Genomic DNA, 13596 nt, shown 5'->3' on the forward strand with positions numbered 1-13596 from the left:
CAGTAACCATGGTAGCCTTAGTGATAATAATAACAACCTATAAATGTTGTAAGTGTAAGAGTAGAAGAAAAGTAGCAACATAATCAAAGAATAAACAAAGAGCATGAAAAGAAAAAGATAAAATAGAATTAGAAGATATGAAAGGAGAATACTATGATATGATGAAAGATTTAGATGAAAGTGCCATAAAAAGAGAGAAGAATACTGAGTTTTAGATAAATGAAGATGGCACTTGTTATGGGAGGGATTTTACGATTGCTCCTGAAAGCCATCATCGGGGGGATTGTTGGAGCAGGATTTCGTAAAATAAAACCTGCTCGGATTGACACCCCTATAATCGACCTAACAGTAAGTAGTAATAGAAAACTAACATGCACCTTACATGAACACGAGGGAAGCTGCTTTGATCATGTATGCATTAATATAAACTAATGTTTGAGAGAACTAAATCATATTTATATTATGCTTCGAAAGAAATGAGAAATAATGCATGACTATTCGTAGTTTGCATGTTGCATTTTGCTTTAAAATGAATAGCTAATGCAGCTTTTGCCTTAAACTTCTGCTAGGAAAACCTCTAACAGAGAATAATGCAAAGGTGGGTGGTAAACAGTGAACATTGCATTATCATATAATTAATGAATGTTGATTTTCCATTTGCTAAAGTGAGCCGTATGAGATTCCATTTTCCTTAAATTGGCTGGATAAAGGAGGGGTTGGAGAAAAGAGCGAAACTGACCTGTCTGAACAGACAGAAGTGCTGAGCACAGCAGATGGTACACAAAGGTTCAAGGCCCATATGCTGAAGGAGAATATTGAATGCCTGCCAAAGGATGTGACTGACCATGTGACTAAAGACTCCTTCCGCTGACATTGCTGAAAATTATGTATACAAATGTTTAAGTGAATCATGTGTTAAAATCATGAGAACAATTCAAGAATTAGGCAATGGTAAAGGATGTAGAACAATAACATGACTAAAATATGAGTGAAGTCGCAGTGGTGTGACAGACCAACTACTAAAAATCCACCAATCAACTGTCGTAGTTAGTGAAATGTTTCAACTAATGTGGGATGGACATGTAGGTTTTAGGGTATAACTGGGGTGCCTTTAGGGGTGTGGTTTGGTCTTGCGGGGAGAAAGAGAAGAAGGGTGGGTGTGTCGCTGCCCATCGGTTTGCAGAGAGGCCTAGCGTCCTGTCCAGTTCCTGTCCCTAAAATCTTTGTTCCCTGACTGTATTTCAGGGGAACCGCACCATTCCCTAGGCCAGGGGGGTGGTTTTCTACAGATCCTTTGGGTTTGTATTATTATTCTGACTCATACTTTGCATAATTTATTTTGCAAATGTATTAATGTCTCTGAAACTTCATCTATCCACTCCGTAATACATAGATATTGTTTCTTGCATTATCTTTGCTGAAACTCATGTCTCTTAATCTATCCACTCCTTTATGTGCCTCCGTATATTGAATGACAAAGTTTAACTCTGATTGCATTTATTGATGCTTTCTCTCCCTCTTGGGAATTTCATTGTTTGCATTTGTGACCATATGCATTGAGCTTGTTATTAATCAATTTGAGATAAAATGTTATTAATGGTACAGAGAGTCTGTGAATATTTAGCTGACTGAAATAGTTAGTTGGATAGCAATACCATTAAAATCAACTCTTCAACTAATTGGTTCATCGACCAAGAAGAATGAAAGCTGATATATAGGTTAGAAATATATTTGTAGATGTCAATATGAATCTATTAAGGGAACAGAAATTTGAAGTCATTATAAAAATTGACCCCAGGGCATCAGGGATTTGAATGAATGTGAATAGGTCATTGTATTGCGATGTTATTGAGTATTGATCCCTGATCAGGTATTGGCTCACGTTGGATCACCGGCCAGGAAGCAATCCTTCACAGGGATCGCACCACTTGCCGACCAATCAGCTTCGCAGCTGACAAGTTTGTTGTTTGCTCTCCCAGCGGTGCCAAGCTAAGTTCCCCTGGGCTGGCCTCAAGTAAGTCTTTCCCTGATGGCACATACCAAATCCGTGCTCCACCCGGATTACCAATCTCCAAGCCAGGGAGTAGCGGCCGGCTGAAACTGCTTATACTGGTGCCATCTTGCTTCACAAAACTTTTCAAAACAAAGTTCAACCATACCCGCTCCTTCCTGATAAGTTTAGCGCTGATCTGTCAAGCAGAGGCCAGGAAAAATGGTGTTCCAAAATGCTGATTTATCATGTTGTTTCCAATAGGAAAACTCTGTTGATGCTACAGAAAAAAATGACTGAAAGTATTCACACCAAATTTGGCAAAAAGTTAGAACTAGAAAATTTACATGACATGTTATCTGTTATATGTATTTGTTTGCTTACGTCATTTTGAGCAAAGTTTAATATAGATGCATTCTTTGTTTTAGAATCGATGATGGGGATTCAAGCTTAAGAAAGGTGTGAGATGAAGGAGGTTTGGCTGTTGCTATAGGCAACCATGCTCTAAAGCTGTGGCCTTTTTTCTGCAGGCGAAAGAGATGAAGGATATGATTTTTCAGTTGTGCAAGTGTTATCATTACAAATGTGGCTGTTTCAAATAGCTGGGCACCTTTGTCTCACATCATACACTTGGAAATAGAGGTTTCCTTTTTACTGACACTGCACCCTTCATTATTGTAAGGTACAATACAATTCACCCCAGGGACATTTAGTTTATGTTTTTTTGTTGTTTTATTTCATGAAGTAGCTTATTTACATCAGCTGTGCATTTTGTGCCATAACTGATTTGGTGCTTCTTACATGTTTTGCGCACTCACCCGAGTTCTTCTTATACTTTTTACTGGCGTGCATGTCGGCATTGCCCTCGCATGACCTAACAGCTTAAGGGCGTAGGTGGAAGGTCATAGAATAAAGTACGCATCGCCACGCACTTGTAATCCACGCAGTTGCTGAGATCATCATGGCATCTAAACCGGCACCAAGCACCAACGAGGGAGTTTATCTCTGAAAAACGCGATGACATCGCTTTTGGCAAAGCAAACAACTCTCATTCTGAATAAAGGAGTGCAGGTGAGGTTATTCACATTTATTTTTTGAGTGTTTTTTCTAAATTGAGCACTGCTTACTGTATTTTTCAAACCCCAAATTAAAATAGTAGCGTGCCTGCAAGGAATACTTTCAAAAATTCCTTTATATTTTTTTGGGGTTTAAGAGTGCACAATTATGTCATAAACTCATCACATTCATTTCAATCCATCCAATGAATTTCTCTTTGCACCTGTTCAAGCTAGTTCACCTTGAGTATGGAGAGAATTTTGTACTAATTACATTAGTATCATAGAGGGTGAAGGAGTAATATTCGCAACATGCAGGAAAAACAACTTTTATCACGCAATTTATGGCAATAAGGTCTTAGAATTTATATCAAAATGTGAAAGAGAGAGTCGTGCTGGAGACACTGATGTCTTTGAGGATGATATCAATGATATTGGGATGAACAGTTTCCTCATTCCACGTGCATTGCATTTACACATTATTAATTCGTTTTTTAAGGGAAGCAGGACAAGAAGAAGAAGCCATCGACAATTATGTATCCTCTTAAAAACTCTTGCAATTAACTTCAAATTTGGAACACTTCACCACGACTTAATTAATGCTAAAAGTCAAAGTGTACAAGATAAACTAGATGCACGGGGATTCCTTCTTTAAAGACATTATTGCATTGGTACAAAATGCTGAATTATCAAAAAGATGTGCACAATCTCCCCTACTTCATGGGGGTAGGACCGTTGGTGACACTGTAGATACGTTTACAGAAGGAAAAAGTTTAATTTGAAGCCACAACTTCAAATGAAGAAATCTACTATTAGAAGTTACAGAAGTTGGACTATACTACATGCTGCAAAATATGCCTGTTGTTTAGCCTGAAACGTTAAATGTGTGTGTTGTGGCGTAATAGGACACTTTGTAAGAGTATGCAGAAACAAGAATAGGAAACATGTAGTCACATGTATCTCTAAAAATGAGGACAGTTTTGCATCTAGTGATGAACGATTTAACATCTAACAGAAAGGATGTGGTATTGAATATTAGAGAAGTCTCTATAATACTCATTTGCGCTGGGTATCATTTAGTGGGATGCCCTTACAGGTGACTAAAGACTCTTTTTCACCATATAATAATATTGCAAAATCAATTTTGGGAAGTAGCGTTTGTGAACAAGATTGTTAGATATTTGTAACCCCCTGGTATCATTCTTGAAAATGATACCAGAAACAGTGTAGATGTTTTGGGGGTCAGAACTTTGATTTTCTAATTTAAAGATAGAAAGACCTTACGTAGGCTGTGTGTTGCCTTTGATGGTCTGTCTATTCTGGGGTTAACGGATCAAAGATACTTAATCCCAACAGCCCAAAGTGGGTTCTGGTTACTAGTGATAGCAGAGATAACAAGAGTTGGGTAATGCAGTTGTTTCCTAAAATATTTCTATGCAAAATTTGAAAGTTGCATTCCATGAGCAAGATTATTGAAAAAACTGATAGGAAACCAAACACCCACAAATGCATTAATATACCTTCTATTGTTAGTGATGAAGTGAAGAATGAAGGACAAATCAGGTTGTGTGTTGGCCTAAATTGGATCAATAATAACATTGTGATAGATCTACTCTGTTTACAAGAACTGATTAAATAATTTTCTATGCTAGAAATGCACCATGGTTTTCTAGGATCGATCTTTCCTCAGCATATCATCTAATCATTGTACATTTTAAGATTGGGCCTTAAACTGCTTTAATTTCATTACACCATTTGATAGTTTTCAATTCTGCTGTATGCCTTTTGGTTTATCTTCGGAGGGTGCTGTTCTCTAAAGGCTGATGCCAGAACTAACCGGTGATATGCCAGGGGTGTACTTTCAAAATAACATTATGGATTTGGAACAGACAAGGAAAAACTTGTATGGTGTAATGAGTATATTAGGAAAATGACTTACCACAGAGATTAGTAAGTGCAAATTTGTTGAGCAGAAGGTCACGTATCTTGGACACAAAATATACAATGAGGGTGTAAATCGATTTCAATCAAGAATGCACCCACTCCTAAATCATAGGATGAGTTCAGGTCAAGGCAGAGGTTTATTCAAAATTCATCACAACTTTCCACATGTGGACCTTGTTAGAAAATACATTTACATTTGTTTGGGTTTCTGATTGCCAATGGTCTTTTGATGAAGTGAAAGATGCTATTAGAAAGACCCCAAGTTAGCAAGGCTATGATCCTAAAGTGCAAATGGCCCAGAGTTCTCTTACAATTAGAAATGAGTGGAAAGGAAGTTGTGACTGGTTACGAATCACAAACATTATCCCCACCTGATGAAAAGTAGCCATGATTGAGAGGGGGAAGTCTTGCATGTGTATGGGCATTAGAGTGTTTCGGTAAATACCTTTGTGGCATGACATTCACTCTAAGCTGTGACTACATACTCTCAAGAAAGTTATTCACTGCAGACTTCTGCTAGGATTGCCAGGTTGTCCATGCTCCTTCTGGATATTTATTATGATGTGCAATATTTCCCTGCAGAAAATAATGTTACGGCACATCTTCTGAGCATGATGTTTATTCCTATGGTTGAAATTATTAAAGAGTGCTCAAATGGATATAGCTTTACATGTGTATCTGTCATTCACGATTGGAAGCAGGATATTACTGATGATTAATCCTGTGTAGTGTATGAGACTGATGCCATTTTGAAGGAAGTCAACATTGTGTTAATAATGGATGGAGTAAGTTAGTCTAGTTGGATTCCAATCTAAGAAGTTTTTGGGAAGTTGGGAGTGAATTGTGTGAAGATGGTCAGTTTCTTTTGCGGGCAAAGAGGATAATTCACACATAAAAGTTGAGAGGCAGAATTATTAAGTTGTCTCATAAAGGCCATATGTGTGTCATGAGAAGAAAAAGGAGGGTTACAGAGTTATATGGGTGGCCTGGTGTTGATGTAGATACTGAGAAAATGGTAAGAAGCTCTGTGTGCTGTGAGAAGCAACTCCCTAGTGATGCTGCAGTAGATCACTAGGGAGTTAATCAATAGATTGTTTCTGATGTTGGAAGCACATGTTACACTCTGCATGTCAGAATAAATTGCTAAAATGGATGAGGAGGATATTTGAGAGCTTATAGATAATATGTCAAATTGTGGAGGATTTATAGAAAATACGTCAAATTGTGAAGAACTTATGACAGTTAATTGTTTCCTTGTGTAAAGTCATGCCAATGTAGCTGTAACATTGAATTTGACCTTTGTGCTCTAGTAATACATGTGTCGATGTGCATTTATTAGACAGAGCAGGCAAAATTACTGGGCAAATTTCCAGACAGAATTCACCCCTTGTTGACAGGAATTGGGATTACACACTTATTGCACAAGGAGAATTGTTCCCCTCCAAGGTATGTGTTCTCCTCCATGTAGCCTTGTATACATGACCACAGCCATTCTCATGTGACTTGCCAATGCCATGGTCTAGAAAGGTGTAAAGGATCTACATCAATTATCTACCACAACAGGAGGTACTCCGTAGACAAAGACCTGACAAAAGCTGGTTTGATGGTGTCACGAGGTGCGCAAGAGACCCCCCTGACAGCACACCCATCTTACAGTGGTTCAAGAGGTCGAGATGGCCACCACGTTTTCTAGAGCCCCACCATGCTCCTTTTCCTGGGAGGCTGAAAAAGTAGCCACTGTTCTGCTCCTCCGGTCAGAACGGAGAAGTAAATACTAAAACGCATCTCGAGCTAATCAAACCACGCGGATACAGGCGAGACCCTGGTCCGTCAAAGGGACCTCAGTGCTTTGACTGCAGTGAATGAAGTCATATCACACAGTTCTGCCTACACAAGAGAAACACTGAAGAACCCATGGACGTTGGTTGTGTATGTAGAACCGTCCTGTATTCTGAAGAACTGGGTACCTGTTTCTATGAGAGTTTTCAAGTAAATGGGGGATCAGTCAGGACTCTGTCAGATTCAGGCTCCCGTCAATCAGTCATCCTTGAATCCTTGGCCTACCAGTCCCACATCCTACAGGGGGAACAAATACCCATAAGGTGTGTTCATTGCGATGTGTGTATTTACCCGATTGCCCAAATCCCCATTTCTCTTCCCGGTGGAGAAATCTTACAGGCCAAGCTGGGGGTGTTGCCCAATCTTCCCGAACAGCTGATACTGGGGCTGGTCAACCCTAGGTTCCTGTCTCTTCACAGGGATAATGTCCTCTCAACTTCTATACAAACACCTACCTAACCCATCTTCATAACCCAGGCACCATGGCTTTCAGACAAAATCTTTAAATACAGTAAGACGCCTGACGTCACCCTACAACCAGCATGGGCCCAAGCCCAGAAACCTCCTCTGCCTAACCCTGTCTTTCCCTCTTACACATTATGAATTAACTCTTATATAGGACAGGAAAACCCAGGAACCCCCCTCAGTTGTTGGTACCACAAGGCTTTTTTGCACACACCACCTCCTTGCTGGACATCGGGGTACTCAAAAGACCACCCAAACTATCTTGCAAGACTTTTACTGGCCAGGCATAGTCACCCACGTTACTAAATATTGCCAATAATGCGAGGTCTGCCAAAAAAAGAACCCCTATCAACTGTCTCCGATTCCCTTACAGCCCCTACCAATTTTCAGGAACCCCTTTGGAGGGTAGGGATGGACCTCATAAGCCCATTACCACGTTCCAAGAAGGGAAACCAGTATGTGGATTACGCCACTTGTTACCCTGAGGCCTTTCCACTGAGGGCCACCACTAACATCAATATCAGCGATAAGCTTCTCGAATTGTTTTCAAGGTTCAGTTTTCCGAAGGAAATACTTACAAACCAAGGGACCCTCTTTGTCTCCAAGTTAATGTTCAGATATGTAGGTTTCTCCATATTTCTCACATAAAGACCTCCATGTACCATCCCCAAACCGATGGTCTATGTGACCGCTACAATGCCACCCTGAAGCTAACCCTGAAAACTATGCTAGCTGTAGAAGGACATGACTGGGGCATGCTTCTCCCTCTAGCACTCTTTGTCATAAGGAGCCAGGTACAGAGCAGTCTAGGCTGCTCATCCTTTGAACTCCTGTATGGGAGACAACCCCCCACCCTCCTAGAGATAACCAAAGAGGCCTGGGAGCAGGAGAAACAAGAAAAAAAACAGGTAATTCCTGGACTACACCAGACCTTGCGCTCCCGCTCACATAAGATAAGGGATTTTGCTGATGCAAATCTGTAATAAGCTCAGATTAGACAGGTGACCTTCTACGACAGGGGTAGAAATGGCGGCACCTGAGGGTGCATGATTAGGTACTGGTGCTCTTACCCTCTCTCCTTCCCAAGGTTTGATCAAAGCGGAAAGGGCCTTATGAGATCACTAAAAAGAAAGGCCCAACCACTTATGAGGTACAAATAACATCTGAAAAACCCAAACCGATCACATAAACCTACTAAAAAACTGGTTAGGCCCCCTTCCGAGCAACACACTTTCCTGCTCCAGAGGCCAGCAAGGAAAGTTCCACTCTGAAACAGTTAGTGGTTAACGAGACCCTCTCAAGAGCACAGAAAGTAGTCTTACAGGCCAAGATGTGCCCCTTCTCTTCCTGGTTCTCCAACCTCCCCAGAATGACCTGCCTAGTTAAGCATTTCTTTCCCACAGAGACAGTGAAAACCATAAAACACAGGCCTTATCAGATACCAGCAGCCCGAAGAAAAGCGATCGACGAGGAGATCGAGAGTATGCTTGCTATTGGAGTCATCAAACCCTCCCGGAGCAACTGGTCCTCGCCAAAAGTCCTTGTGCCAAAACTGGATGGTTCTGTTCGGTTTTGCATCAATTTTCAGGCTGTTCAACGCGATCTCGAAGTTTGACTCCTACTCACTACCCCAGAGAGACGAACTAATTGAGAAGCTGGGCGAAGCAAAATATATCATGACTCTCGACATCACAAAAAGATATTGGCAGGTCCCCTCCGGCCACAGGACCAGGAAAAGACCGCCTTTTCCACCTTGACCAGCCTTTATTAATTCATTGTGTTGCCTTTTGGTTTACTCGGCGCTTCTGCAACGTTCTAGAGCCTCATGAATAGGGTACTCCAAGGTAACCAATCCTATTCCTCAGCCTACTTGGACAACATTGTCATTTACATCCCCACCTGGAAACAACATTTATCTCACTGTAGCCTGGTGTTGTAGGCCCTTCAAAAGGCTGGTCTTCATGTGAACGCAAAAAAATATCAGGTGGGTTTCCACAAAATCAAGTACCTTGGCTTTCTTCTCGGTAACAGGGCCATTGAACCACAGATAAAAAAGTGAGAGCAAGTGTTGGCACTCCATTTCCTTCCACAAAAAGAGAAGTCAGGGCCTTCCTAGGGCTACTCGGATACTACTGAAGGTTAATTTCTAATTACTGTGAGTTAGCATCCCCCTTAACAGACCTCCTGAATAAGCAAGTGAGACTTGGCAACCTCCTACACCCCTCTCCCTTGGCAATAAAAGCCTTTCACACAAAAATGCCATCACATCCAGCCCCATACTAAAATCCCCTGACTTCTCCAGGCCTTTCATTCTACAGACTGACACCTCTGAGAACGACCTGGGTGCGGTTCTCTCACAATCTTCCCCTGATTGATGGTACTGAGTATACTGTGCTATACATCAGATGTAAACTCTACCCCCGAGAAATGAAATACCCGGTAGTGGAGAAGGAGTGTCTGGCCATCGGATGGGCTGTGGAAAAATTAAGATACTACCTAGAAGGTGCCCACTTCCTTCTGAATACCAACCATGCTTCCTTACTCTGGATGAGCCAGAACAAGGAAAACACCCCTGCGCCTTGCGCTGGTTCCTCTTGCTGCAGCCCTTTTCCTCTGTAATCAGACATCACAAGGGCACTACGAATGGGAATGCAGATTCCTCTCCTGTGTTCCCCTGTTCCCCAATCGGGAATAGTCTGGGAAGGGAATGTGTCACGACGTGCCAAGTTGACCCCCCTGATGAACATCATGTCCAGCTGTTACCCCCTTACATCTCTCATCTCCTCTATTTTCAGTCTCCTTTACGAAAAAGCCTGCACGGCTCCTTTAAGGATCTCTCTCTTTGGGACTCTATTCCCGGCCATGTTATCTGCTCCAATGAACATCGGTCTCACGACGGATGGACGTGTTGATAAGGACGGCCTCGTCCCTTAAAAACCCAAGACGCAAGACTCTGAGGAGAGAGGAGAACCAGAGGAACAACCCAGATCCAGAACTTCCGGCAGAGAAGAAACCGTCTCGCTTCTGAGGGTGGAATCTTGGACTCTAGAGGTGAAGAACCCAGAGCCTCCTACACCTGAAGAAAAGAGGGAGCCATACCCCATCCGGCACTGCAAAGTGGCCAGCCACATTCCTGGAGAAGCGTGGCTTTAGGAGGTACGTGCGTGCCTCAGAGGGTTCCTGGGGAAGGGAAACTGGACTGCTAACCCATTATGGGAGAGGACGGGAGCCCCTACCGATTATCGGTAACCCCTTTGAGAGGGTAGGGATGGACCTCATAGGCCTATTACCACGTTCCAAGAAGGGAAAACAGTATGCCCTTGGTGGCTGTGGATTAAGCTACTTGATACCCCGAGGCCTTTCCACTGAGGGCCCCCACTTACACCAATATCAGCGAAAATCTCCTCCAATTGTTTTCAAGGGTTGGTTTTCAAAGGGAAATCCTTACAGACCAAGGGACCCCCTTTGTCTCCAAGTTAATGTCCCAGATATGTAGGTTTCTCAGTATTTCCCACAGAAAGACCTCCGATTTACAATCCCCATACTTATGGTCTATGTGAACGTTACAATGCCACCCTAAAGCTAGCCCTGAAAAAGATGCTAGCAGTAGAAGGATGTAATGGGAGGTGTACAAGGCAGACTGATCCTTAGCTATTGCTGCACGTCAGGAGCACTCCAATATTACGGGGGCTCCGTGTGCCGCATACACCGGTGACGGACAACGGGTGTCATTACTCCCCCCACTCCTTATCCCTTGCATTATTGGCTCAACCGGACAGCGCTCTTAAAGCGCTTTTCTGTGCTTTCCTTTAATGTCTGAGGAATTCCTCCCATCCATGGATCCAGGGAAGGGCTCCTCCTACAGGAGGCAACGTGTGAAGACTAAGACCCCGGGACTGAAAGACACAAACTAACTGTCATCACCAACAATAAATTCCCTTAACCCACCTCTGTTCTCAGTATTGCGGTAACCCAGGCCCACAGATGGTTTGAGATATTTTGCACTGGAACTGACGACCAATGGAGGCCCTGTTGAAAGTCTATAACTCAAAATGCTTGTCCATTGCTATGTATGGTTCTTCATTGTGTTGTTACTTTTCTCAGGATAAGATTCAACTAGTTGAGAACAGATTTTTGAGATCCCTTCTGTCTGTGCCCCAGTCTACCCCAACTTTTTCAACACACTTTGAGGTAGGCCTGAGCTATGTCACAGATAAACTGAAGGTGGCCCCACTGATTTGTTGGGCTTAAACCTGGTTAAACCAGGAAATCACCCTGAACCATGCGATTCTTGGTGATATTGTAGCAATGGATACTGCTAAAAGGGTTCCCTGGCTGGAGTATTTGACAACAATGTTTAAACATCTAGGGCGCCCGAGCTTTATTCATCCCCAGGTTGTATCATAAAGGAGGATGTGAATTGGATTAAGACTCACTTTTCGGATATGGCAAGTTTGGAACATGAGGAGAGAGAACTAAAAAAATCATCAGTTAGAGCCAATTTTGTGATACTAACATCCCCTCACTTGAGCCGTATCTGAGGATTATTTCCAATCCTTATAACAGATTCTTATTGATCACATTCAGGTTTAACTTAATCCACTATTCCCTGGATACCTACTCGTCTTGGTGCAAACCAGATTGCTGTAAGCCCAGCATTTGTGACAATTTCTCTTGCCAGGATACAATGCATTTTATTATGTTTTGCGGGTTCTACTCTGATTTAAGAAAAAATATCTGCTTCCATTTTTACGAGTTAGACCCGCTTTCACCTACTTGCAGATGCTACGTAGTCCCTGTGAAATTTTTTGTGTGGCCAGCTTCTTGGTGGCAGCTATGCGGGCCAAAACAAAGAGACTGCCTTCCCCATCTGACCCTGATTGATTGATTTTTATCATGTGTGTTTTATTGAAAAAGCAATTTTTATTCTGTACTGCTGGTTTGCACTAAGGTTGTATATATATGAGATGTATGTTTTTGAATTGTATGAATTTGTCTGCCTTTTATGATTTTAATTAATCGAATAAAGTGTTTTGATGATCATGATGATGACTAGCATCAGAGGCTATGATTCTTAAGCCAAGTACTCCCACATGATGCTACCATATTCCCAACTGTACCCCCAGTTCAACATAAATGCTGTTGCTTTTCTGTCAGTAGATCATATTTTTCTGAACTTCAGAATTATTTCTAAAGCAGCAGTTTGTAGAAATGCGTAATAAAGACACCTGATGTTGCTTGGATCGAACTAATCGATTAGAAAACCCTTCCTACTGGGCCCTTCTGGTAAGATCAGACAGGCTACAATGTTATTGAGAGTAGACATGTCTAATCACCAAATGCTAGCAATCTGAGTTTGTATTCTGGTCCCCGAAGGTGCTAGAATCTAGTTTGTTTTGATTTTTCTCCCTGTGATGATTTCAAAGATGCAAACAAAAACCCATTTCTTTCAAAATGCTAGTCTTAGAGTGCAATGCCAGTATATCAGGGTGGATAACTTGTTGCACCCAATTCTAGAATGGCAGTCCATAAGCTCAAAAGGAGTTGTTAATGCATAACAATTACTTAGAATGGCTTGCAGGTTTCTTTGGTATAGGGCCTTCCCAAAATAGAACACTTGGTGTTCAATTCTTCTAAGAAAAAGGAACTTGTCAGCTTTCAATCACCTTGTCAATCACATAAATAATCTTAGCGGGGAGGACACAGTATGGAAGGTGTCGGCCAAACTAGCTAAATTGTTAGCCTTATCTTTTTTTATTTATTTGAGGATTTTTACATAGCATGAACATGATGACCCTTCAGGGTATCAGAGCGCTGTACATAAAGAGTAAGCAAACAGCATTATGGAATACAATATAAAAGAAAATACAGAATACAGAAAAGCCATTGGCCTGGTAGATTCAAGATCCAGGGGTGTCAACAGGAGAATGGTCAAGCAAGGTAACTTCATGGCTACTATTGAAGGAATCTAGTCAACAGGAGCATTTTAACTCCTTTATTGAAGAAGGAAATTGAGGAGTCAGATCTGGTTTCAGGAGGCAGTTTGTTCTATGTGCTTGGGGCTAGTCCAGAGAAGGAGCGTTTTAAAGCTTTCTTTTTGTTAAAACTTCTGCAGTTTCAATAGTAGGGAGTTAGCACATCTTAAAGAACGACACCCCCTGGACTGTTTGGGATTTTTGCCCAGGTAGATGGGAGTGTTATGGTATAGAGCCTTGTATTTCATGCAGTCTAAATTCAACTGGATACTTGCTTCAACCAATAGCCATTTTAGATGTTTTAGGTCCGGTGCAATGTGGTTGAATC

Source organism: Lissotriton vulgaris, chromosome 4_1 (assembly GCF_964263255.1).
Source record: "Lissotriton vulgaris chromosome 4_1, aLisVul1.2, whole genome shotgun sequence".
Classification (NCBI taxonomy): Eukaryota; Metazoa; Chordata; class Amphibia; order Caudata; family Salamandridae; genus Lissotriton; species Lissotriton vulgaris.